This window comes from Chrysemys picta, chromosome 1 (assembly GCF_011386835.1).
Source record: "Chrysemys picta bellii isolate R12L10 chromosome 1, ASM1138683v2, whole genome shotgun sequence".
Taxonomy (NCBI): Eukaryota; Metazoa; Chordata; order Testudines; family Emydidae; genus Chrysemys; species Chrysemys picta.
Genome location: NC_088791.1, coordinates 301,753,591 through 301,779,136, shown reverse-complemented (window position 1 = coordinate 301,779,136; position 25,546 = coordinate 301,753,591).

Genomic DNA, 25,546 nt, shown 5'->3' with positions numbered 1-25,546 from the left:
TGATCTGGAGGATGGCATCAACTGCACCCACTGCAAGTTTCCAGATGACACTAAACTGGGAGGAGTGGTAGATACACTGGATGGTAGGGATAGGATACAGAGGGACCTAGACAAATTAGAGGATTGGGCCAAAAGAAATCTGATGAGGTTCAACAAGGACAAGTGCAGAGTCCTGCACTTAGGACGGAAGAATCTCATGCACTGCTACAGACTAGGGACTGAATGGCTAGGCAGCAGTTCTGCAGAAAAGGACCTAGGGGTTACAGTGGATGAGAAGCTGGATATGAGTCAACAGTGTGCCCTTGTTGCCAAGAAGGCTAACGGCATTTTGGGCCGTATAAGTAGGAGCATTGCCAGCAAATCAAGGGACATGATCATTCCCCTCTATTCGGCATTAGTGAGGCCTCATCTGGAGTACTGTGTCCAGTTTTAGGCGGAGGGAGCCCAGTTTTGGGCCCCACACTACAAGAAGGATGTGGAAAAATTGGAAAGAGTCCAGCGGAGGGCAACAAAAATGATTAGGGGGCTGGAGCACATGACTTATGAGGAGAGGCTGAGGGAACTGGGATTATTTAGTCTGCAGAAGAGAAGAGTGAGGGGGGATTTGATAGCAGCCTTCAACTACCTGAAGTGGGGTTCCAAAGAGGATGGATCTAGACTGTTCTCAGTGGTAGCAGATGACAGAACAAGTAATGGTCTCAAATTGCAGTGGGGGAGGTTTAGGTTGTTTATTAAGAAAAACTTTTTCACTAGGAGCATGGTGAAGCACTGAAATGGGTTACCTAGGGAGGTGGTGGAATCTCCTTCCTTAGAGGTTTTTAAGGTCAGGCTTGACAAAGCCCTGGCTGGGATGATTTAGTTGGGGATTGGTCCTGCTTTGAGCAGGGGGTTGGACTAGATGACCTCCTGAGGTCCCTTCCAACCCTGATTTTCTATGATTCTATGATTCTATGATTCATGCCCCACCCTCTGTCCTGCCATTCAGGGGGAAATATTCAGTCTAGTCACCAGAACATTTCCCTACCGACACCCTGGAATTAGGCTATATAAAAAGTGCACCTCTTTGTTTTGCCATCTGTTATTCAGACAGGTAGCTATGACATTATGGGCTTTAAAAATCAATCCTACATGCTGCACCCTGCACAGTTGGTGAATACAACTTCTAGCTGCAAAATTGTCAAGACCACGACAAAATGCACAAAGCCACCCACTGCAATATTCATCCCAAGTGGACTGATGCTAAAGGAGACCAACGTCCATTATATATGACCCACACCCAGAGCCTCCACCAGCTTCTACAAATGAATGCAACATCATCTGTCAATAAATTAGTACCATTCACAACCTGATTGTGGATGAGAGTCCTGGCTTTTAATGCTTGGTCAAGATGTGGCTGACTACAATCACCAACCAAGTAATAACTGAGCTAATCCCTACATTATATTTACTGAATCCTGATTTTTGGGAAAGTGATTCCTCCTTCAATCTTCATCTAGGATTGTTTCCCCATTTGATTAAATAGAAAGCGTGTCTTAGTTTTAGAGACATTATAAATCATTAAAAAACAGAAAGTGGAGTTTCTGCTGATCATTGTTTTAACAGAAAGGACAACTGTGGTTAAAAATAAAAGATATTCCATTGTATGCAGCTTCAGCTTTTACAGTACATTAGCACACTCTGTTGGATTGTTCTGATAACGATCGTGCTCTGGAAATGGTCACATCATTCACAATATTTGAAATCATTATTCACGACAAGGATCAAGCAGCCTGATTCAGTGTAGATTAGGACTAGTCAATTAAATAAATATATCCCCAGGTATTGGATTCTGAAGGACATAAATCCACACCGTGTAGAGGTCAAGCATAGGAGTTTATTACACACAGCGTTGGTGGAGTGTCACCTTGCTTATTAGGCTCAGAGACACCGTCAATCAATTGATTACAATAGAATATATGGATTTTCCATGGATGGGGGAAAGGGATGGGGTAGGCAGTTCCACACCCCGGGATAGGTTTTGCATCAAGACGACATAGCACAGTAGCCAATGGTTAACAGGTTACATAATGTCTCCGCCCATGGTCTTAAGTTAGCAAGTTAACATTTAATTAATACTTTGATAAAATGTTATTACTATAAAATATATATGCTGAATTCTGATTTGGGGTCTATAGGAATGGAGCAACTCCTTTGATTGTCCAACAGGTACATTCCTAGGGGTTAAAGCAAAGAAACAGTGAAAGTATATGGAAATAAAGATTGATTTCTGTGTGTCTTAAGGCAGGCATTGGTTCCTGGGAAGGGAGGTGGAAGGATGCCATATCTTATATTGACATGTGGCAACTTTTCATAAACTCAAGGTTGGATCTGTGGGAAGAATGTTTCCCTACAGAAGTAACAGGGATTCTTTGTTCAATCTGCAATTCTGAATAAGACACAATTATTTAGTTCTTAGCTCCAACATCTGGCAATTTGCTGACTAGTCTTATTTTAGCAAAACAAGATTATCTGTTTACCCCAGCTTTCTCTTAGTTGATCACTATTTGCTAGGCCTCTGGTCTCTTGACCATACTCTGGGCTTTGGGTCTGGAAAAGAGCTGGCACAATCCATATACCAGGTTGTTATATAAAATGCACATGGATTTTAACCCTTCAGATTCTGATACTTAACTCTAAAAATATTGAATGGAAAAGAGAAACATGGGTTGTGATTAGCAGTCAAGGATGGTACATTGTCAGCATTTGCCAAAAGTCATGCTTGTGTGGTTTTGTGAAAACCTGGAAAAATTATAGGTTTACCTCAAAGTCTTTGTTGCCAACTACAAAATGAAGGGCAGTTTTCACAAATGAATCCTTTTAGTGCAACAAAAAGCTGTTTTTTGTTTGTTTGTTTGTTTGTTTTAAAAAGCATTTTTCCTTTTGGAAAAAAGAAACGAAGGAGTTGAGCATGTCATAGAATCAGGCCAATTATCTAATTAATCCTAATACCCTCATTATTGAACAGCTGAGGAAACAGGAGCAGAGAGGTTAACATATGGCTTGAGCACAGAAGGCCAGTTTGTGAACCTCTTTCTTGCATTAGTGAGGAGTTATTCACTTGACTAGTCTCAGTGAGATCCAGTTTCAGATGTAGTTATGTTTGAATAAGAACTGCAGGATTTGGCCCATAATGAACAAAAGTATTAAACATGGAAGTGCTTTGTTGAATCAGGGCCATGATCCTTAGTGGGAGCTGTAGGTACAGAGTACCACTAAGAATTAGAGTTTGATAGTGCAATCCATATATAAAATCACATATGCATTGGAAGATTAATTACAGCAGTTACTTGTATCTGCAGTAGTCCAGTTTGGAAAATGTTTAAGGTTACCAAAACCAGTTTTTGCAAACACATTAGCTTCCACACTTAATGAAATTCTAAACCTGCTCTTCTTAAAACAATAAAATTAGTCAATTTTTCAAAGCAGGGTAATTCAATTGATTCAGGGATAAATTCACTTCACTCACATAAAGACTGAGTACAATATATATAAAACACAGTAATGGGCCAGAACGTTAGCTGGTGTAAACTGGCATAGCTCCAATGGACCCAATGAAGCTATGTTGATTTACAGCTATGATAGGAAAATTAGCATTTTCTGTATCAGTGCATTGTTATAGATCATCTCTTTGGCTTACCTGAGTGGAGGGGGCTGAACTTGAGTGGAACATCTCTTTAGGCTATTACGGGCTAGGGGTGTGATTTCCCTGGTAGTGTACACATACCTGCACTAGCTCTCATCAAGCTAGCACAAGTATAAATCGCAGTGTCGCCATGGTAGCACGGCTAGCTGCAGCGGAGGCACAGCTGAGCTGGGCCGAGTACATACCCACTGGTTTCAGCCAGTCTTGCGCTCAGCACAGCTCAGACATACCTCCACTGCCACTACCAGTGCTACCGCAGCTGCACTGGAATTTGCACTCATGTGAGCTTGATGAGAGCTAGCACAAGTATGTGTACATGACCAGAGGAATCATACCCCGAGCCCATAGTGTAGACATAGCTTTAGAAGTACAGAAGAAAGAAGTGCTGCTTCTTCGGCATTGTCCCTCAACCCATGGAAGCCCCTGTTCGGCCGTATCATGACTGGTTTGTCATGGGGTCCAGTCTTGTCCTGACCACCCAAACTATTCCAGTGGATATTGCCCTCACCGCCCAAGCAGGAAGACAGGGCCACACAGAGGATTCAGGGGGCCTCGGGTCTTCGGTGGCGGGGTCCTTCCGCTCCGGGTCTTCGGGGCACTTCAGCAGCGGGGGTCCCTCCGCTCCAGGTCTTCAGGGCACTTCGGCGGCGGGTCCTGGAGTGAGTGAAGGAGCTGCCGCCGAATTGCCGTCGAAGACCCGGAGCAGAAGAAGCCCTTGCTGCCGAATTGCCGCCGAAGACCCAGAGCGGAAGAAGCCCCTCGCCGCCGAATTGCTGCCAAAAACTCTCGTGGGGGCCCCTGAAAACTCTTGTGGGGGCCCCTGCAGGGCCCGGGGCCTGGGGAAAATTGCCCCACTCCCCCCCCCCCCCCGGGTGGCCCTGCAGAAAGATAACCCTAGTGTACACCTCTGGTAATTTTCAAATTAAGGAATCAGGGAAGGCCACCTTCTATGATATCTAGGAGAAAAATGGGAAGAAGAAGTGGCAGGATCAGATTCCAGTTCCAGACACGGTAATAGGGGGCTCACAAGGGCAGGTGAGAATTTCCCAGGTATGTCTGTGAGCATACACATACATTCTGTTGGAGAGAGGACACTAGATGGGGAGGGCTCTAAGTTGTTGTAGATAATTCTCTCCCAGGGATCTGCCTGGCGGGTCTTGCCCACATGCTCAGGGTCTAACTGATCGCCATATTTGGAGTTGGGAAGGAATTTTCCCCCAAGTCAGATTGGCAGAGACCCAGGGGAGTTTTCACCTTCCTCTGCAGCATGGGTCATGGGTCACTTACAGGTTTAAACTACTGTAATTGGTGAATTCTCTATAACTTGAAGTCTTTAAACCATGATTTGAGGACTTCAGTAACTCAGCCAGAGGTTAGGAGTCTATTACAGGAGTGGGTGGGTGAGGTTCTGTGGCTGCAATGAGTAAAGAGGGGAGGTATGAGACAAATATGGGCTGCTCTTTTATAATTATTAATAGTGCACCTGAAGCTGTCACTATGGTAGTGATTGTGTACGATTTATGGGAATGGATAGTCCAACCTAGGGCTCTGAGTGAATAGCAGAGCCTCACCTCCCCCCCCCCCCCAATGAAAGAAGGAAGCCCATTCTGATAGTTGCCTAACAGACTCCAACGAGAGACTGCTGAGCTGGAATTGATATGCAAACTAGACACAATCAACTCCGGTTTGAATAAGGACTGGGAATGGCTGAGCCATTACAAACATTGAATCTATCTCCCCTTGTAAGTATGCTCACACTTCTTATCAAACTGTCTGTACTGGGCTATCTTGATTATCACTTCAAAAGTTTTTTTTCTCCTAATTAATTGGCCTCTCAGAGTTGGTAAGACAACTCCCACCTGTTTATGCTCTCTGTATGTGTGTATATATATCTCCTCAATATATGTTCCATTCTATATGCATTCGAAGAAGTGGGCTGTAGTCCACGAAAGCTTATGCTCTAATAAATTTGTTAGTCTCTAAGGTGCCACAAGTACTCCTGTTCTTTTTGCGGATACAGACTAACACGGCTGCTACTCTGAAACCTGTCATTTTGTATTTTTATGTCTGATTTTTTGCAAGCAAGTAGTTTTTAAGTGAGGTGAAACTTGGGGATGCGCAAGATAAATCACACTCCTGAAAGGGGTACAGTAGTCTGGAAAGGTTGAGAGCCACTGCTGTAAAAAAACAAACACTGTGCATGCTGAGTGTCAAGAGAAGTGAGTTTATTGAACATATTTCCCCCCACAATAGAACTTTTTATCAAAGCTGTAGCCATATATCTTATAACAAAGCACAGCCATTAAGATACTTAATGATATCACAGTGTCTATTATTGATATTGTACATTATGTAAAACTCATACAACAGAGGCAGAATTCTCAGCTCGGTATGATCTGGAGGACAGGGCTCTAAATTACGAGTTGGAAGGCCTGAGTTCAATGTCCACATCTTCCACTGGCCTGATGTGTGGTATAGGGCAGGTCACCTCACCTCTCTGTGCATCTGTTTCCCCTTCCTCCCATCTGTCTGTCTCATAAACTTGGATTATATACTCTTTGGGGAAGGCACTATTTCTCATTATGTGTATATGGTACCTAGCACAGTAGGGTTTGATCTTGGTTAGTGCCTCTAGATGCTACTCTAATACACATAATTATAATAGCACTCCACTGCAACTTTACTCTTAAAAATATTGAGTTATAACTAGTTCAGTTTAATTTTAAATTGTTCATCTGTCCATACTCTCTCTCTCTGATTCTGCAGAGTATACAGATGTTCTTCCACATTAACTATCAAAGGAGTCAATGCAACTTTAAAGTTATTCTGGTGGCTTTAAAATATTGGATTTCTTATATTACTTCCTTCCTGGAAACCTTCATGGCTGCAAAGCCAGAACTTTATCACTTATATATTAAACTTGCTTTTCCCACATCCTACTTTTTCAAATTTTGTCATTTTTTAAGTTCTGTAAGAAGTCTCATGAAGATCTGTAAAAACTGAAGATGAGCTCTGTGGAGCTTGTCTCTTTCACCAACAGGAGTTGCCCCAATACAATATATCACTTCACCCACCTTTTCTTTCTAATATCCTGGGACCAACACAGTTGCAACAACATTGCAAACAGTAAAAGCTGTGGCAGACAACTGAGGACTGTTGATGGATTTTAGGCAACGAATTATAGCTTGAGCTGAAGCCTCCAATTTGACTATTTTATATATGCAGAAAAGAATTCAATTCTCCACCCAGAAGAATAGGTATGTCAAGACAGGTTGCAAGACCTCTCTGAAAAATTGGTTTACATCAACGTGTCTGTTAGTTAAGGCTGCAGTATCTGGCACATGTAATTTTCCACTATTTTTAATTATGGGCTAACACCAATCCACACATTAAATGAAGGGCTGTTTCATAGCACATGCTGATGCATCAGTGTTCTGTGAGAATGAAGTTTGAGTTATTGCTAGCTGTCGCTGGATTTTGACATATTCTCTGTAGAGGTCAAAATGTACATGGGCTCATTTCCCAACCTCCTGTTCTGCCTTTTGGCAAAATGTTTATTAAGCGGAACGCTAGAAGGAGAAATTGTTTTTTTGCCAGCATCATTTTTGGCATGTCATATTTTTGCATGTAAATTGAAGGTGGCTAATGAGAATTTTTTTTTTATTCTAGGTTGGAAATTCATTCAAGAGGTTTGTTTTAAGAAGGGCCCAGCATGGTTCCTGCTGTGATGAGATTGAGTATGAAATTCACTGTCAGAAAAGTAAACATATTGACATATGTGCGGGTGCGTTTTTTCCCCCCAAATACTGCTGCTCTTCTTCTGTTGGGCCTCAGGAAATAAAGGCAGTTGGTTGCCACATGGTTATGTTGAAATTGAATGCAAGCTGTTCCAAGAAATATGACAAGGCATCTGCTATTGCCCTCTCTTGTGCCTTGGCACCTATCATTCCAGAACAGGTGGAATCATTAACTTTCTGACTGGCTGTGTAACATGTACAAGGTTCAGTATGAATGTTCTCAGATATATATTCATGCCTTAGAGCATTCTCCTGAAGTATCTGTTTGCTTGAAAGTCTGTGACTAGTTTTTTGTTTTTTTTGTTGTTGTTAACTTTGATCAGATTCAAGCCCATTACTCATATTGAGCACGTCTTTCTCAAATCTGATTCTCTCTTTTGAAATCAGGTTAGTTTTAGTTGGAGTGAGATGACAATATCATGCACCACACTTCTTTATGCACCAGAGTCCCCTGTGAGCTTTCAAGAATGAATTCACTAAGACTATGCTATTACTCTGTTGCATTAGCAAGAGAACGTCTATTGTGGAAACATTTCCCCAAAATATGAAATTCATAAACAGTTGTGGTGTTTATTCCCAGCCTCTTTTGAAAGGCCTGGTGAGTCACAAGTTGATGTTGTTTGTCTGCCATTATCTGTTGTGATGAGATAGATTTTTGGAAGATTCGCTGTCCCCTTAATTCTCTGAAAATGCAGTTACAAGCATTTTATCAAAGAAGGGCCAACCAAAGCATGTGCTCTGTTTCAGTAGCCAACTCCATACCTATTCAGTAAGGATAAATGGCTTAGCTCCCCTCAAGAGTTTTTTCCCCCTGAAAGGCAAATACAATTGTTCTGCTGCCATTAGAGCTCAGGAAAGGAAGGGACCCCTTTCTTTCTTCTTGAAACTGCATAAGAACTGTCCCCCACCCATACAATGAGGGATCTGTAACTACCATCCTGTGCCTTGGAACACTTTAATGGAAGATCAGGTGGACTCAATTGCTCTATGTTTAGCTGTGTAATATGTACATCTTAGGTATGAGTTTTCTCAAATATCTGCTCATCCTCTGGAGTCTTCTATCACTCCTCAAGTATCTGCTGGAAAATCTGTGAGCAACTATCTTCATTTATTTTTGCTAGATTAGAATCAAGCCCATTACTACTACTGAACATATCTGCCGCATTTCTGATTTCTGTTTACTGAATTAACTGCTGCTTATTCAATATCAGATGAAGAGGCTGATGCACTTCTTTATGCACTAGAGTCCCTTGTGAACTTTCAAGAGAAACTTGTTAACAAAGACTGTGGCGTTGTTCTGTGATGTTGGGAGCAGGATACAATATATGAAAAAGCAGTTAAGGTGATGAGAGATAATTCAGTGAATTTAGTCTCTCCCCCTGAACAAATAACTTACGGAGGATGGGGGAGGAGAAAACAATTGGAATATGTTCAGCTTATCATATACAATATATACATTTCACATATATATTTTTGTTAAGATCAGATATACCCAATAGGCCCTCAACCTTGACTATGTGTTTCTCTGGTTTGTTTGTGTGCATGATTTTGTGTGTGTGTGTGTATATATATATATATATAGGATGAGACCAACTTGCTCCAAGAATCTCAAATAGCAAGTATAGTCGTGTCATGTTACCTGTGATCTCCCCTATTGATTCTAGGCAGATGGTCATCCTGATCTAAGCATTTATGTTGAAGAAGGGCTCATCAAAGCTTGGGCTCTGTTTTCATAGGGCTCTCCAGGCCATGCAGTAAGGCCATGAGTGCTTTATTGTTTCCATTCTGAGAATACTGCTGCTCTGCTTCTGTTAAGCTGCAAGAAATGAAGGAAACTTCTGTCTTTTTTTTGTTCAAGATGCATAAGAGCTGTCCCCAGGCCATATGAGGCATCTGCCACTGCCATTTCCTGCATAATGGAGCAAGGGAAGTGATTAGTTCTGTGAGAGGTTGTCCCACTTGTATAAAACTGGGTATGAAATGTCAGATTTATCCTCATTTCCTGGAGATTTCTTATTATTTCTGAAGTATCTGTCTTTGCTGGAGAGTCTGTGAGCAGACTACCCTGCCCTCAGTGCTTTAACAGAGTTCCTCACGTAAAGAGCTTACGAAAAGAAAAGGAACAGATAAAAGATTGGGAGCAGGATACAAAATACAAGAGAGTGGTCAGGGTGATGAAAGGCACATCAGGGGCATATTCCTTCCAGTGAGTCATAAGATCAATAGACAGTTCTGTCCTATGTCCCCAGCCTCTTTTGCAAGACTTGCAAAGTCATAGGCTGATGTCTGCTTTTTGAGCTGCAATTATCTGTCGTGATTGGTAGTGGATTTTGAGGATATTTACTGTCACCAAGTCAGTATGAAGTTGTATTCATATCTCGAAGTTGTGTTCTTTTTCAGAAAGATTTTGACAACAGTAATTACACTATCTTGGCACACATAGTTGTGACCCAAGAACTCCTTAATACCAACTGGCTAGGAGGTTACAGGAATGTCCTGATTCTGGTATACACATTCTGGTCCACCAAAACATGTCATGTCTTAAATGTAAGCTGGGGGTCACACTGGTCATTAATATTGTTGTGAAATGTATATACAGTTACTATGTAAGGAGTTATGTATATATGTTCAAAAGTCTGTATCAAAGCATGAGTCACCAGTAGAGGTGAAAAAACAAGTTTTCTGTCAGACAAAAGATGTTTATTTACCTCTCTCTGTGTCAGGCCATAAATTAAGCACTGTAGGCTAACACAATGGATGCCATTTACATAAAAAGTCAATGAAGAGATGTGAAGTCAATAAGGAAGCAGCACACAGGGCAAAACAAGCTACTGGTGGTTATTCTGTCTCTGAATACAGGCAATGAACTTGGGGGAGGGGGTTAAATTAGAAAGCAAAGGAGACACCCCCTCATCCTTCACCTACCAAATAAATGAAGTGTTTTCATATTCATGAAAATGTCATCTCAGCCAACCCTCGTTGAAGACACTGCAAAAGATTTGGGGTGAGATAAACTTCATTAGACAGGAGGCTACCTGATAGTTAAGTTTAGTCTCTAGAAAGCATGTTATGATTTCGTTTTATATGTAACTATTTGTTTCCAACACATTTACTCACTGTCGCCTGAATCTCTAGACTTAGACTTGTAGTGAAAATGTATTATCAATCTTAGTGCTATGATATTAAGTAAAGTGCCTGTCCTGAACTGAGTCTTTCAATCTGGTGTGTGTACTGTTCCTTTTAGAACCACAGATCTGTTAACTCTGTTAGTAGTCAGTGACAGAATCTGGATACCACAGGGAAATGCTTCAATGGGATTCAGGTAGTGGAGTGCACCTACTGTTAACATACAAGGCAAACTAAGGGCTGACAGTGCCCAGAGTAGAGTGTTTTAGTGGCTAATAGGCTGGTGGTGTTAGGGAGCTGACACCTAGCCAAGCACAAACAAGATTTCCTTACAATGGAGACAAAGTGACTCTGAGTCGTAGGCAGCCCAAGAACCATCATAATAGTATCTTTGAGGGAAAATTACATCTCTCTCATCTCAACTTGAGTGATATTTGCTGCTTCTGGGATAACAGCCTTCACAGACAAACAAAAGTTCTGGAAGAAGGACAGAAAATAAAGAGACATAAGGGAAAACACTATTGTAGTATAACTACTAATTTGCACCTGAAACTGGTTTGGCTGTGAGCCACCTCATTCAACTACTGTAGTTGCAGCGGTGCTCTGCATTGTAATATGAGACTCAGGTTCAAGGCTTCTCTGGAGCAGCACAATCAAATGAAATAAGTGGCATTTACCCCTATTTCTTGGTTATGTATAAGTGAAATGAATACGTTCTACTGCCCCTGTGGGATTTATCTTCACACAATTCTCCCGGATTACAAAACTGAAGTGCAGTGGTGAGTCTAACCTTTTGCTAATGGGTAATATAGAGTACAAAATAACAGGGATGAAGCAGTTCTAACAAGCACAGCATTATTGCCTCAGCCATATTTAATCAGAGACCAGGAAATATTAGGATTTTCAGCACAGCGTACACATTTAATTGCAATTTAGACTCTCAAATCCTCATCTGCTCTCTTCTCAGCAAAGCCTTTCCCCTCTCTTTCAAAACTGAACTCCCAACAGAAGTAAAAAGAAGAACAGGAGTACTTGTGGCACCTTAGAGACTAACAAATTTATTAGAGCATAAGCTTTCGTGGACTACAGCCCACTTCTTCGGATGCATATAGAATGGAACATATATTGAGGAGATATATATACACACATACAGAGAGCATAAACAGGTGGGAGTTGTCTTACCAACTCTGAGAGGCCAATTAATTAAGAGGAAAAAAAAAAAAACTTTTGAAGTGATAATCAAGCTAGCCCAGCACAGACAGTTTGATAAGAAGTGTGAGAATACTTACAAGGGGAGATAGATTCAATGTTTGTAATGGCTCAGCCATTCCCAGTCCTTATTCAAACCGGAGTTGATTGTGTCTAGTTTGCATATCAATTCTAGCTCAGCAGTCTCTCGTTGGACTCTGTTTTTGAAGTTTTTCTGTTGTAATATAGCCACCCGCAGGTCTGTCACTGAATGACCAGACAGGTTAAAGTGTTCTCCCACAGGTTTTTGAGTATTTTGATTCCTGATGTCAGATTTGTGTCCATTAATTCTTTTGCGTAGAGACTGTCCGGTTTGGCCAATGTACATGGCAGAGGGGCATTGCTGGCACATGATGGCATATATCACATTGGTAGATGTGCAGGTGAACGAGCCCCTGATGGTATGGCTGATGTGATTAGGTCCTATTATGATGTCACTTGAATAGATATGTGGACAGAGTTGGCATTGGGGTTTGTTACAAGGATAGGTTCCTGGGTTAGTGGTTTTGTTCAGTGATGTGTGGTTGCTGGTGAGTATTTGCTTTAGGTTGGGGGGTTGTCTGTAAGCGAGGACAGGTCTGTCTCCCAAGATTTGTGAGAGTAAAGGATCATCTTTCAGGATAGGTTGTAGATCTCTGATGATGCGCTGGAGAGGTTTTAGTTGGGGGCTGAAGGTGACAGCTAGTGGTGTTCTGTCATTTTCTTTGTTGGGCCTGTCTTGTAGGAGGTGACTTCTGGGTACTCGTCTGGCTCTGTCAATCTGTTTTTTCACTTCAGCAGGTGGGTATTGTAGTTTTAAGAATGCTTGATAGAGATCTTGTAGGTGCTTGTCTCTATCCGAGGGATTGGAGCAAATGCGGTTATATCTTAGAGCTTGGCTGTAGACAATGGATCGTGTGGTGTGTCCTGGATGGAAGCTGGAGGCATGTAGGTAAGTGTAGCGGTCAGTAGGTTTCCGGTAGAGGGTGGTATTTATGTGACCATCGCTTATTAGCACAGTAGTGTCCAGGAAATGGACCGCTTGTGTGGATTGATCTAGGCTGAGGTTGATGGTGGGATGGAAATTATTGAAATCATGGTGAAATTCCTCAAGGGCTTCTTTTCCATGGGTCCAGATGATGAAGATGTCATCAATGTAGCGCAAGTAGAGTAGGGGCGTTAGGGGACGAGAGCTAAGGAAGCGTTGTTCTAAGTCAGCCATAAAAATGTTGGCATATTGTGGGGCCATGCGGGTACCCATAGCAGTGCCGCTGACTGAAGGTATATATTGTCCCCAAATGTGAAATAGTTGTGGGTGAGGACAAAATCACAAAGTTCAGCCACCAGGTTAGCTGTGACATTATCAGGGATACTGTTCCTGATAGCTTGTAGTCCATCTTTGTGTGGAATATTGGTGTAGAGGGCTTCTACGTCCATAGTGGCCAGGATGGTGTTTTCTGGAAGATCACCGATGGATTGTAGTTTCCTCAGGAAGTCAGTGGTGTCTCGAAGATAGCTGGGAGTGCTGGTAGCGTAGGGTCTGAGGAGAGAGTCTACATAACCAGACAAGCCCGATGTTAGGGTGCCAATGCCTGAGATGATGGGGCGTCCAGGATATCCAGGTTTATGGATCTTGGGTAGCAAATAGAATACCCCTGGTCGGGGTTCTAGGCATGTGTCTGCACAGATTTGTTCCTGTGCTTTGTCAGGGAGTTTTTTTAGCAGATGGTGTAGTTTCTTTAGGTAATCCTCAGTGGGATCAGAGGATAATGGCCTGTAGAATGTGGTGTTAGAGAGCTGTCTAGCAGCCTCCTGGTCATATTCCAATTTATTCATGATGATGACAGCACCTCCTTTGTCAGCCTTTTTGATTATGATGTCAGGGTTGTTTCTGAGGCTGTAGATGGCGTTGTGTTCAGCATTGCTGAGGTTATGTGGCAAGTGATGTTGCTTTTCCACAATTTCAGCCTTTGCACGTCGACGGAAGCAATCTATATATAAATCCAGTCTGTTGTTTCGACCGTCCGGAGGAGTCCACGCAGAATCCTTTTTTTTTGTAGTGCTGGTAGGGAGGATTCTGTGGGTTAGTATGCTGTTCAGAGGTATGTTGGAAATATTCTTTGAGTCGGAGATGTCGAAAGTAGGATTCTAGGTCACCACAGAACTGTATCATATTCATGGGTCTGGAGGGACAAAAGGAGAGGCCCCGAGATAGGACAGACTCTTCTGCTGGGCTAAGAGTATAGCTGGAAAGATTAACAATATTACTGGGTGGGTTAAGGGAACTGCTGTTGTGGCTGCTTGTGGCATGTACCTCTGAACAGCATACTGTCCAACGAGAGACTGCTGAGCTAGAATTGATATGCAAACTAGACACAATCAACTCCGGTTTGAATAAGGACTGGGAATGGCTGAGCCATTACAAACATTGAATCTATCTCCCCTTGTAAGTATTCTCACACTTCTTATCAAACTGTCTGTGCTGGGTTAGCTTGATTATCACTTCAAACGTTTTTTTTTTTTCTCTTAATTAATTGGCCTCTCAGAGTTGGTAAGACAACTCCCACCTGTTTATGCTCTCTGTATGTGTGTATATATATCTCCTCAATATATGTTCCATTCTATATGCATCCGAAGAAGTGGGCTGTAGTCCACGAAAGCTTATGCTCTAATAAATTTGTTAGTCTCTAAGGTGCCACAAGTACTCCTGTTCTTCTTTTTGCGGATACAGACTAACACGGCTGCTACTCTGAAACCAACAGAAGTAGTTGTTTTCAAGCTGCCGTTCTGGTGTCACTCAGTTCTGCTTCTGAACTCCTGGCATGAGGCCTGTTGCTGCAATAACTTAACACTTTATGTTGCTAATATCCATGTCAAATAAATGTTTACTGGAGGGCCACTATCTTGAAAATAACAATAAAACTGATTATGTTAAAAATGCCTCACGCAATACATTTTTATGGGGAGGGGGGAAGTACCCTGTATACATGAAAAAGTGGGGAAGATGCTTTTAACAGGGAGAAATGTTAGTTTGTTTTAAAACTTCTTTCTCTGCAATGATTCATAGTTAAACAAAGTCAGCTTTTCATTTTAAAGCCTTTTTCAGGTATGATTTTTAAATTTACCATGATTAGGTTGTAAACTCTTTAGGGCTGGGATAGGCTTGTGACAATCTGTCTATTACACATGTACCATGCTGTCTAAATCATAGAAATGTAGGGCTGGAAGAGAACTTGAGGGGTCATGTAGTCCAGCCCCCTACACAGAGGCAGGACCAATTACACCTAGGCCATCCCTGACAGGTGTTTGTCTAGCCTATTCTTAAAAACCACCAGTGATGGGATTCCATGGTCACCCTTGGAAGCCTATTCCAGTCCTTAACTATCTTTATAGTTAAAAAGATTTTCCTAATATCTAACCTAAATCTCTCTTGCTTCATATTAAGCCGATTACTTTGTCCTACCTTCAGTGAACATGGAGAACAGCATTCTCTTTATAACAGCCTTTAACATATTTGAAGATTATCAGGTCCCCCTCTGTCTTTTTTCAAGACTAAATATGCCCAGATTTTAACATTTACTCAGAGGTCACATTTTCTAAACCTCTTATTACTCTCCTCTGGACTCTTTCCAATTTGTCCACACCCTTAAAGTGTGGCACCCAGAACTGGACACAGTACTCTACCTGAGGCCTCAACAGTGCCATATAGAAAGGGATAGTTACCGCCTGTCTTATGTGCAACAATCCTGTTCATACACACCACAATGATATTGGCCTTTTTTGTAACTGCATCACATTGTTGACTTGTATTTAATCTGTGATCCACTATAACCCCCCAGAGTCTTTTCAGCAGTACTACTACCTAGCCAGTTATTCCTCACTTTGTAGTTGTGCATTTGATTTCTCCTTCATACATGAAGTACTTTGCCCTTGTCTATATTTAATTTCATCGTGTTGATTTCAGACCAATTCTCCAGTTTACCAAGGTTTTGAATTACAATCCTGTCCTCCAAAGTGCTAGAACCTCCTACCAACTTGATGTCATCTGCAAATTTTATAAACATACGCTCCACTGCATAATCCAAGCCATTAATGAAAATGCTGCCAGTATCGGACCCAGGCCAGATCCTTGTGGGACCTCACTAGATGTGTCCCCTTACACACACACACACACATTTAACAACATATCATTTACCTTTTATTTGAGTAAGGTCTTTCAACTGGTTTTGCACCCATTAATCTTCTAGATCACATTTCCCTAGTTTTCTTATGAGACTGTCATGTGAAACAGTGTCAAATACCTTACTAAAATCAAGATAAATCACATCTACAGCTTCCTCCTATCCACTAGGTTAGTAACCCTGTCAGAGAGGGAAATCAGGTTGGTTTGGAATGGTTTGTTCGTGACAAATTCATGTTGGTTATTCCTTACAGGCCTATTATCCTCTAGGTGCTTACAAATTGATTAATTTGTTTTTTTGTTTTTTTGACTGTTTTGGTTTGTCCCTTCCCCCTTGTTAATATTAATTGTTAAGTATCTGTCCCCATTTACCTTTTTAGTGAAGATTGAAGTGAAATAGGCACTGAACCCCTCCACCATCTTGATGCCATCCATTATTAGCTCTCATTCTCTGCTAAATAGAGAAGGTATGTTTTCCTTCACCTTTCTCTGGCTGTTTATGTATTTATAGAACATCTCATTGTTTTTTATATCCCTTGCTAGCTGTAACTCATTTTGTGCCTTAATCTTTCTGATTTGTTTTATCCTTACATGCTTGCACTGTTCTTTTATACTCACCCTTAGCAATTTATCCATGTTTCCACCTTTTTGTAGGTTTCCTCTTTGATAAAACTTGTTTTGTTTTCTCTTAGTAGGAATCATTTCATTCATCTGTTTGTATGGATTTGTTTGATGGCAGCATTCTTAGGAGAGGTACACTCTGACAGGGCCGGCTTTAGCAAGAACAGGGGCCTGATTCCTGGGGGTGGGGCTTGCCGCGCTCCGGCCGGAGCTCCAGCCGGGGTCGCAGGGCTTGGGTCCGGCGCCGATCTGAGCCGTGGGGGCCCGAGCCGGGCCGCAGCCAAGCCGAGCCGCGGGAGGCCGAGCCGAGCCGGAGCTGCTGGGGCCATGGGTGCTCGGCCAGGGCTGGGCCAGCGCGCTCGGCCGGAACTGGGGCCGGAGTGAGCTGCTCAGCCGGGGCTCTCCAGAGCCCTTCTCGCGCCCCCTGCCACCCCAGCTTGCCTGGTGCTGCCTGCCTGCCTGCCCGCCCCTGCTTCTTTTCAGACTTCCCGCGAACCTCTGATTCGCGGGAAGCAGGGGTGGGGGAGGAGCAGGAGGCGGAGCGTTCAGGTGAGGGGAGGAGGGGGAAGTGAGCTGGGGGCGGGGTGGAGAGCTGCGGCGCGGGGCTCTCTTAGCGCTGGGCCCAATTCAGCCGAATCGGCCTAAAGTTGGCCCTGCACTCTGAGATGAGCTTGTCTTGTGTGGGTGGATTGTACTTCATGGAGCTGGGGATACAGAGGGGAGGGATTTAGGGCTTGGTCACAAGGCATTTGGGGAAAAAGTTTCTTGCTGAAAGGCCAACTCTGGGAAATGAGACCAGATTCAGTTTTAAGTTACAGCACTATAATTCCATTTACTTCAGAAAAGTGGGGCAGTGTATATGGAATTTGGGCCAATAATTTCATAGAAGAAATTTCCCAGAATTAGAGAAGTGTGGGTTTTTTTTGTTTTTGTTTTTTTGACAGGTTTCCTTCAGTTTTGCTTCTGAGAACAAGCACAGCCAGGAATGATCATGATATGATTTATTGTTTTATTTATTTTTTGGGGGGGGGAGTTCTGCTTCTGCAAGTATGGGTTATTTTTTACCATGTTCTCTAATAAAAACAGATTTTATATTTACACGTGATGCAACACTCTCCCCTGTTTTTGATGGAAATTTTCAAACTAGCTCTTTCAGTTTCCATTTCCTGTTGGATTAGCATTGGCACTAGCATTTCCTAATTCTGCAGATCACATTCAGACCCCCTGCAGCTCAGTGGCTGGAAAGCTTCTGCTGTTGCACTGACTTGCATTATCCATGCCAGGTTGAAGAAAACCATACGTCCAAGACAAACAGCACTCAGATAAGAAAGGATTTACAATGTGTGGGCTCCACCAGCCTTCAGTCACTAGAGAGCACAAGCACAACTGCTGGGATACATGCATGATGTGCAATTTGTACCTTTGACCATTAGATAGCACCTTCCTGCATCAGCCAGGGCCCAGGAGCAGACAAGCTGCTGTAGGATTAATTAATCCTGCCCTCAGACTGTTAGGAGAAACACACAGGGTGATCTCAGAGTTACCATCTCTCATGCTTTTGTTCACTTACTGCAGCTGGTGGTGAGGCAGCCCTTACTACACATGGCTGCCATCTCTCCTTGTTCTCATTAACACTGAAGCCAAAGCTGGCCCTCTGGCCAACTCCTGGGTTCTAATATTAAGAGACTGAAAACAGTGAGGAGAGCGTAGCGTGTGGGGACCAGGAGACTATCCCAGTGTGAGAGAAATAATACTAACAGTTCTCCTCAGACACTTGCAAGTTCTTTATTCTTTTAAAAATATTGAGTTAACAATAGTCCAATTTCAGCTTAAATTCTGTCTGTCCATTCTTCTGAAGCATGTGAGGATGATGTTCTACATGTTTTGAAAAAGGGAGGCAACATAGCATTTTTTCTGCACTGAGTGTGTTCCTCAGATCACAAAAAGCAAACAGATGAAACTTTATTTCTAGTCAAGGTGAGACCAAATTGCTCTGAGGAGTGTCAGACAGCTGGTAAGCTCCTTGCAATGTCACTAGAAGAGTTTCCCTACAATGCAGCACATTGGCCCATTAACACGATTTGACAGGATCCTTTGCAGTCCTCCTATTCTGTGTGACAGCTTGCTCTGGTGCCGGTGAAATGCTGTGAGGACTTCTGAGGAACACTGACTCTCAAAGCAAATAATGAAATTGGTTATAAAAGTTCATTTTTGACCAACTGGATTGTCCAAAGGTTTATTCAGTAATCTTAAAAGGAGCCCTAGGTTCTTAGATTTGGAATCTAACCCAGGAATCAATCAATTGATGAACCTAGCAATAGAGTAAGCAGGGAGGTGACACTCTGAGGTATGGAATCTATCAGGCAAGATGAGACAGGAGGCGGTGCTGGCTGCACGCCACTCGTATACCTCAAATCTGCACCCCACCAGGGGTTTACACCATAACGTTTTGGGATTAATGGGGTAATTAACTATGTTTTGAAAGTGGGCTCCAATGGTCTGCTGTATATGAAGCTTATAAAGCTGAGCTGACTAGTGCTGGGAGCATCTTGTCTCTGGGGTAATTACCCCAATATTTATGCAGTTACTTTGAGGGAAACCCAGTTCCTGAAACTTGGAATCTCAATTGTGGTTTGTGGATCTCTGCACCGGGCTTAGCTCGGAGGTGACTCTCAAAGGTGAACTGTGATGGGTGGGACAAGAAGTGATCCTGGCTTCCCATTTACCTAAATTCTTCACCAGGCTCTGACCAGACTGTGCAGTACTTTGGGATTGGGTCGGGAGGAGGTGGAGCCAGAGCTTAATTACTCTCTGTGGCATCGTCTGGAGCGGCTCCATTCACATCTTAGCAAATACCTTCCATGGGAGTTAATGATGTGAGTAAATTAGTAATTGCTAGTTTATTAATCAGCACTGTGTTCTAAAAGTGGTTTATAGTCTGTCACATAAGAGCTCCCATATTCCCAGTGTCACACAAAATGGCCACCTCCAAGTGCGTGTGCAGAGACAGCAGTTAAACTTAGACATTTTATTTTCTAAAACACTTCTGATGTAATTCCTTGTGTGTAGTTGCTGGGACATTGACTGCTTTGTGTCGTTGAAGGAGTCCCCCTGGATTAAAGCCACCTTTACAACCCACCTCCTCAGTTCCACTGACCACTCCTCACCAACTGCTGAAGATATGGGCCACTGACTAGCTGGCTGAGCTGAGTGAAAGGTGATTTATTTTAAAGAGGATGGTGTTTTTCACATACTAATTGTCCCAACGATCATCTTTCTACATCTTCTAATCACTTGAATATTACTAGCACAGTATAGGCAATGAGCCAACAAGATTGTATGTATTTTAAAATTATTTACAATAAACAAACACAGCATGATGGGAATGATCCTCAGGGCTAGCTTTTTCATTAAGATGTATAAGTCAAAATATCTATTTCAAAGCCTGCTCACTAAAAACAACGTGGGAGGATATACCAGCATGATTTTTTTTAAATTACAGTGTCATGTACACTGGACTGTAAAAGAACTTGGGAATCTTTGCCCCTCTTTCACCTACAAAGACAAAGGAACTGAGCACTTTGGACTTTGTGGGAGATCCTGACTAAGTGGGTGGTCAGCCACCTTGCTGGAAGGTAGTGTGGTAAGACTTTTTACCTTGAATCAGGACTGTAGGTTTACGTTTTATGCTCTAGAAAGCATCTTGCACTTTTGTTTCCTTATAAACATTTCTAACTCTATCCTTCATACCTGAACTCACTTAAAATCCTATCTAATGTTGTTAATAAACTTGTTTTACTTTTAATCTAAACCAACCAAGGGCAGTGCTTGAATTGAAGTGATAGTTTACACTAGTTAGAGTGACAAGCTGTGACGTTTGTCCCTTTAGAGGAGCAAACAAACCTTATTATTCTTTAGAATGGTCCAGCAAAGGGCTGGACATTGCAAAGCACATGGTTTGGGGAAAACTTGGGGCTGAGGGGTGTTGGGGTCATCTTGCCAGGTATATCTATGGCTAGTGGAGGCCAGAGTATGGCTGTAATGTAACAAGCAGGCTGCTGGACTCCGAGCTGCTGGTTTAGGGCTGCTTATCACACAGACACTAAGGGCATGCTTGTATGCTGGCTAGGACCATCCAGGCAAACAGCAGCAGAGCATTTTAAAGCATCCAAGGTTTACAGGGCAGGTTATGATACAACATGTCACTAGTCTGGATTGCACCCCAGAACATGACCTTGGGTATGTCTCCTTGGGCTGGGAGTTACACCACCAGTTCATAGTAGAGACATACCCTCAACAATCCTGCTGAAGCTGGTCCAATTTGGCCCAATGAATATTTAATTTATACAGAGAGTGAAAGTGACTCAATAGCCCAATGGTTAGGGCACTCAGCTGGAAGGGAGAACACCCTGATTCCAGTTCCTGCTCCAGTCTGTATTTATTATCACCCACATGCAGGGTGAGTGCTCTAACCCCTGGGTTATTGGTTAAAAGGGGACATGGGCACCACCTTCTCCTCCTCCATTTTGTGTATGGCACCTCTAGTAGGAAGAGGCCCTGAAACATAAGGCCCTGTATTAGAGGCCTGGTATGAGGCCTGGGCTAAAGTAATGGTCAAAACTTGCTAATATAAAGCAAAGTTAAGTTGTGAGCAAGAGGCAGGCTCTGCTCACAGGATCTGGCAAGAACAGGGCTGATATTGCAGAAACACACATTCCTAAGTAGTGCTAGGCATAAGAATATATACGCAACCACATTCCAGAAGGGTGGTACCAGAACTCCTCGATACCAGCACATTCTCCAAACATAACAGGAACATACTAACCTATCCTAAAGATAAGGTCAGGATGACAGCATGATGGATAGAGATGTTTTGCTCAAACCAACATGTACAAGTCAATGGGTGGCATCCTAATAGTCAGAGGGTGGCACCCTGACATGTCAGGGGTAATACGTAATTTGTATCTGTGTATAAAGATGTATCTCAGAGGGAGTGTCTTTGTCCAGCCAAGCAGGCAGTGGAAAGTCCTGCCACTGACTGAGTTTCGTCCATTGTCACAGGCATACATGTGCTAGTGTAACTGTAGACATTGGTCCAGGGAGCTAGAACCATGCTTTGCTGACAGTAAACCTGCCCAAATGCCTTCGCACCTTAATGGATTTTGTGGTCATTGGGCGGTTTGCTCGAGATCTGCTGTGCCAGCTATCTGCGCAGAGCTGGGACGGCACACAGGGAAAACACACGCAGCCGAATATCTGACAACAGCACCTACATCCCCATGCAAATCTAGCCCCCCAAAAATGTCAAAACAATTCACTTAGACATTTCTGAATTCCCTTCCCTACTCCACCCCCTTATTTTGCTGCCCAAAACTGAAAAAAATAAAATAAAAAAAACCACGTGAAATGTTTTGGTCAACCTGAATCTGCGTTTTGTTTGTTTGGAGAAAAAAAACCTCAGGCAAAGAATTTCACCAGCTCTAACTATTAATGCGTCTATGCTTGTATAAAATTTAAATAACATAAAATCAGCCATATTTTTAAAATGCATTAATTAATTGTATGGTTATCTGCTACATCCTCACAATACAAAGAGTTTGTTTTCATTGCTGTGATTCTTATGAATATATCAGCTGCTGTAGAAAGCAATCAGTCATTTCTACTGACAGCAGTGCAATTCAAGATGTTAAATTGTCACTTGTAACCATCATAAAGCAGTTATATTCCTTTATTTTTCTGCCCTAAACAGCACAAATTAGTTGCCATTACATACTGGTATATTGTTTACTTGGGATTCACTTCCTTAATACATCATATAGCTATATTTAAAGCAATCTCAGGAAGAAGGAAGACTAATCTGTTTTCCTCAAGGATTTAACTCCTCTGACTTTCTGAAGCAAAGGCCTCACTACTGACAAGAGTAGCAAAAAATCTGATTTTCATGCGAGTGCAAAAAAAAAACCCTCAAAATTTCTCACGTTCACCTGAATGGATGGATCAAGGCTAAATACAGCCTGTGTCAGTCAGAAATGCAGTGACGTCAAATCACTTTCCAAGGAGGGGGGTATATTATATTGCTGGAAAAATGCTGTCGCTACTCCCACACCTCATCACGATGAATTATGGGCAGGAGTGGGGGATTTTCAAAACAAAGCATTGGCCTCACTGTTTCCATTGAAGTCAATCAGGGTTTACCCACTGACTTCAGTAGGAGCAAAGTTAGGCCAAGGCTTAATGCTTTTAAATCTCATGGCGGTAATTTACAATTACATGAGGATATAACTCAAATGATCACAGCCCAAATCCCTGCCTGTAAAATATCTAAATTAAACATAAAATGCTGCCTTAGTGGCTTTCCCTTGTTTTGTCACCTCACTAACTCCACTCATGTTGATATTATGCTTCTCTGTATATAAGAAGTTGTAAGTGTCGTGGTGCATTTTTATTGACTTGTAAAGTGTCTTGAATGCCTATGATGCTTTGTAAGTAATACTGGCAGGGCCCAGTTCAGTAAGGAACTTCAGCACACACATGTAACTTTAAGTATAAGGTTTCAGAGTAGCAGCCGTGTTAGTCTGTATCCGTAAAAAGAACAGGAGTACTTGTGGCACCTTAGAGACTAACAAATTTATTTGAGCATAAGCTTTCGTGGGCTACAGCCCACTTCATCGGATGCATAGAATGGAACATATAAGAAGAGTATATATATACATACAGAGAAGATGCTATTGCACAGAAGAGCTAAGGCACTAGGGATTTGATCTTATAAAGTACTGATCTCTCTGAATCCAACCCAGCAAAGCATATAAATCAGATTACTGACATGCTTAAAGTTAAGTACCTGCTCAAGTGATTTGCTGGCTCTATAAGAAGTGACAACCTTCATGCCCAACTTTGAGTTTGATCATATGGACACTTACTCACAGATGTAGCTGTTGCTCACATGAGTAGTTGGTAAAGTCAATGAGACTACTCAAACAAGTGCAGACTAGTCCTATGAATAGGATTTCTAGGATTGGGCCTTTTATTGTATAACATATAATTGGGTTCCTCCCAATTTCAAACACAATTTACTACCCAAACTAACATCACATATCTGAACAGCTCTGAACCTTGGAAATGTTCAGATCAGAATCTGAACCTGGGTTTATTTCTTGTTGTTAGAGCCTTTTATAATCTGCCCTATATCAGGCGGAGAATACTCAGACTGAACATTTATCATGGTATTTTAAATGGAATACTGCTGGAAAGGTCCATGAAAGTAACTTCCATTTTGCTGTGCATATGATTTTGCATATTCTCAAAAAGAAGTTAGTAAAACAAATGCAAAGACAAACCATCTTTAAAAGATATATAGGGACAGTGAACTATATTCAGTGGCAAGTCCCTTGTAAAATATGAGACCTTACTTTGAGCTTCATAACACTTTTTGGACCTCCTTAGGCTAAATCAAAATACAATGTTTCCAATTTTCTTGAGATTGGCACATGTAAGTCATTTTAATTCATTTTCCCTTTCTTTGTACTTCTAGGGAAAGTCATTACTCGTGAGATAGAGCAAATTTACTGGAGAGGTTTAAAAAATGCTTATAATATTTCCCAGAGGAAAGTGGGATAGTTGACTAGCAGGAAATTAGGATAAATAATTCTCTCATTCAATGAAAACTTCTTTCAAGTGGCCCTTGTGCAAAAATATCTTCAAAGAGGGCTAAACCTTGCCTCATATCTCTCCCTGGAAGCCCTCATTTGCTTTAAGAATAAAGAGCTCATTGGAAGAGCACTCTGCACTAGTAACAACGATTTTGTCAGCAGCTCAATCTACATACCCTGTTTCCCCGAAAATAAGACAGTGTCTTATATTAATTTTTGCTCCCAAAGATGCGCTAGGTCTTATTTTCAGGGGATGTCTTATTTTTCAGAAATGAAAAATGCCTTATTATCGGTGGATGCCTTATTATCGGGGAGGTCTTATTATCGGGGGGATGCCTTATATTACAACGAGAGGCAAAACTGTAAGTAGGCCTTATTTTCGGAGGATGTCTTATTTTCGGGGAAACAGGGTATGTGCAATGCAGTAAATGTGAGTATCATACTCATTCATTTTAATAGTGGCTGTCTTTCTGTGGCATGAACTATAGCAATGGCTAATTACAAATGCTGTAATAAAATCCTGTTCAGTAAAGAAGTCAACTTGTTGAGAGATACAGCAAGGAAATAAAACAGGTGAGTAAATGAGGTAAACTTTTGAGATATAAAACCGGGAAGGGTGTTGTGAATACTTGGGTTTTATGACTAGTCCTAAATGACATTGTGTCCAGAAAACTTCTAATGTTCAACAGTAGGATAAGCCACAATTTCAGGGCACAGCAGAAAAAAAAAAACTTAAGTCGAGGAGAAAAGGTTATCAAGTGACTCCAAAGAGACGGTCTAAGATAACAAACAGCAGCATGAAGCTCAAGCAACATAACAAATAAGAAGAAACAAATCTGGGAACCAATAACGTCTTTCTGCCAATTGTTATGAATATGAACTGAAGTCAGTGGTAACTCAATCACAAGCATCTCATCTGGAAGGCGTTACCTTCAAGTGTCCAGTAGGGTGTATATAATCAAGTCCTACAGGACACATGCTTTTTAGACTATTATTAAGTCATGAATAAATATTTAACTGTAAACAAAACCAATTATTTTACAATATGTATCTAATGGCTAGTTTAATGTTAATCTCACAGTAAGTGGTGCATCATTTCTGCTTAAATGTTGGGTTTTCCAATAGGAGGAATGATTGTTTCGGGTAAAGGAAATACATTGATAGACTCCGGATGGTAAGACAGCACAGACAGGCGTAATATTTGATAGTGTTCCCTTCTGTGTCTCACACATACTGACATTTTCAAAGATTATTAGTGATCTTG